This window comes from Thamnophis elegans, chromosome 14 (genome assembly GCF_009769535.1).
Source record: "Thamnophis elegans isolate rThaEle1 chromosome 14, rThaEle1.pri, whole genome shotgun sequence".
Lineage (NCBI taxonomy): Eukaryota > Metazoa > Chordata > Lepidosauria > Squamata > Colubridae > Thamnophis > Thamnophis elegans.
In genome coordinates this window covers 45,818,108-45,820,607 of record NC_045554.1, presented here as the reverse complement: position 1 = coordinate 45,820,607, position 2,500 = coordinate 45,818,108, and the positions used below count along the sequence as shown (strand labels likewise).

The 2,500-nt window shown below is 44.6% G+C and overlaps 1 protein-coding gene across 1 annotated transcript in view; it reads right to left on the bottom strand.

Annotated features, from left to right (window-relative positions):
* CDH13 (cadherin 13) overlaps positions 1-2,500 on the bottom strand; it is a 542,002-nt gene that overhangs the window by 271,583 nt on the left and 267,919 nt on the right.

Sequence of the window (2,500 nt, the reverse complement as noted above, 5' to 3'; positions counted from 1 at the left end):
AATAGAGATTCACTTAACAGTTGGGGCAAGAAAAGCCATAAACCAGGCCAAAATTCGCTTAACAAAGATTTCAGTTAGCCACAGAATTATTGGGCTTAATTGTGGTGATAAGAGTGTTGGAAGAAACGTCCTTTTGGGTTCGGTTCCAAGTGGGGAGAAAAGACACTGGAAATGTGGAGGCTGCTTGGAAAGATGGTTTAATGGTGGACAGGATCCCACGGCTTGAGCTCCTGAGCAGAAAAGGGGGATCCCATGCTTCCAGATGTTGGGTGAAGAAGAAAAGAGAGAGCGAGATGCTGAAAGTCCCTGGTTTTATGCCCTCTCTGAAGCTGAAGGGGGAACTCTTTGTTATGTAGAATAGACCGACTCAGGTCTTTTAATGTCCCATTGACAAAGCTGGGGGCTATTAGGAGTCAGTCAGCTTCCTGCCTAAAAACGCGTTTCTCCATTTCTTATTCAGGAAAATATAATATTCTGCCTTTTTCAATATTTCCTGGGATATTTCATTTTTCTAGGAGAGGTTTGTTTTTTTTTTAACTTCCTACAATAGGCCAAGGACTACCTGTAGAAAACCGACAAGCAAGCCCACGCCGTTATCCTGGATTGCATGTTGATAGTTAATGCTTTCCAAATATTTGCCAAATCCTTATTTGTTTTATTCAAACAATCTCGCATTGTTGAACAACTGGTTTTGAAAACTCAGCCAGTACATCATGCTCAAGAGGGCCGTACATCCGTGCAAGAGAACAGCTGCTTAACTAAATCAGAGATCAATTACTCCTTTTTTAAAAATATAAAGAGCTGTTTGCGTACACACACCTGCCTGGGAACAAGCCCCCCCCCCCCTTTCCCACTTCCCCGCTTCTCCTGACAACTCTCAGTAGAGACCCCAGTTTTCATCAGAACAAAGTAAACCGAAGGTGGTTTATTTATTATTGCTTTTTAAAACAAAAACGGAAAGAAAAATCCGAAACACAAAGATAATTATAATGCAAATCCATTAAAAAAAAAACAAACTGCATCTAAAAAGTGCTTTGAAGGTGAAAGGAAAAACCTGCAAGGGAAATAAAAGGGGGGGGGTAAATATACCCTTGTAGCTATTTTACAGTGACAATATAGGTAGTTCTGCTGAAGAGGTCCAGCATCCTCCTTGTACAGTTTCCTAAAGGCTGGGGGTCGAAGCCAGGGGTACCCAAACTTCTTGACTCATCATTTAGCAATGCAATGCCTGGAAATAATTAACTTTTAAAACTAAGAACGTTCGTCCATTTGGATCAGGCCGTATGAGTATCATATAGCATTGTAGATGCAAAATAAATAAGTATACGTATTTATCTTTATCTGAGATTGTTCTTGTTATTTGATTATCCTCCTCCTCCTCCTCCTCTTCCTCCTTTTGCCACTGCTTCTCCTCTTTTCTCCTTCTCCACTATCCCTCCCCTCCCTCCTCCCTCTCTTCACCAATTCCACTCCTTCCAGCACTGACGATATTACCTAGTTGGGTCACAAAAGAACACAACCAAGGTCAGAGGCCATCTAGGACCCCAAAAAACCTATAATGAGGACTTGGTTTAATCAATAATCCTCCTCCTCCTCCCTCCTTCTCCACTACCACTTCTTATTTCTCTTCCTCCTCCTCCTTTTTACCACCACTTCTCCTTCTCTTTCTTTCTTTCTCCTCCTGCACTATCATTCCTTCCCCCTCCTCTTCCTCCTCTTTCACCACTGCTTCTCCTCCTCTTCTCCTTCACTACCACTCCTCCCTCCTCCTCCTCTTTCACCACTGTTTTTCCTCCTCTTTTCTTTCTCCACTACTACTCCTTCTTCTTCCTCCTCCTCCTCCTCCTCCTCCTCCTCCTCCTCCTCCTCCTCCTTTCACCACTGTTTCTCCTCCTCTTCTCTTTCTCCACTACCACTCCTTCCTCCTCCTCCTTCTCCTCCTCCTCCTCTTTCACCACTATTTCTCCTCCTCTTCTTCTTCTTCTCCACTACCACTCCTTCCTCCTCCTCCTCCTCCCCCTCCTCCTCCTCTTTCACCACTGCTTCTCCCCCTCTTCTCCTTCACTACCACTCCTTCCTCCTCCTCCTCCTCTTTCACCACTATTTCTCCTCCTCTTCTTCTTCTCCACTACCACTCCTTCCTCCTCCTCCTCCTCCTTCACCACTGTTTTTCCTCCTCTTCTCTTTCTCCACTACCACTCCTCCTCCTCCTCCTCCTCCTCCTCCTCTTTCACCACTGATTCTCCCCCTCTTCTCCTCCTCCACTATCACTCCTTCCTCCTCCTCCTCCTTGCTGTTTAAGCATAAATTATTCTCTAGGACAACTAGGCGGGGGGGGAGAGGGAAGCAAAAAATATGTTTGGATTGGCTGTTGTTTTTAGCCACCAACACGGACAAGCAATTTCTTCAATCATTATTTACATTACTGGGCCTATTTTCATTTGAGCCAGCTGTAAATTCTGCCTACGGCTGAGATGATCGCGTGCTGCTCATTAAACAG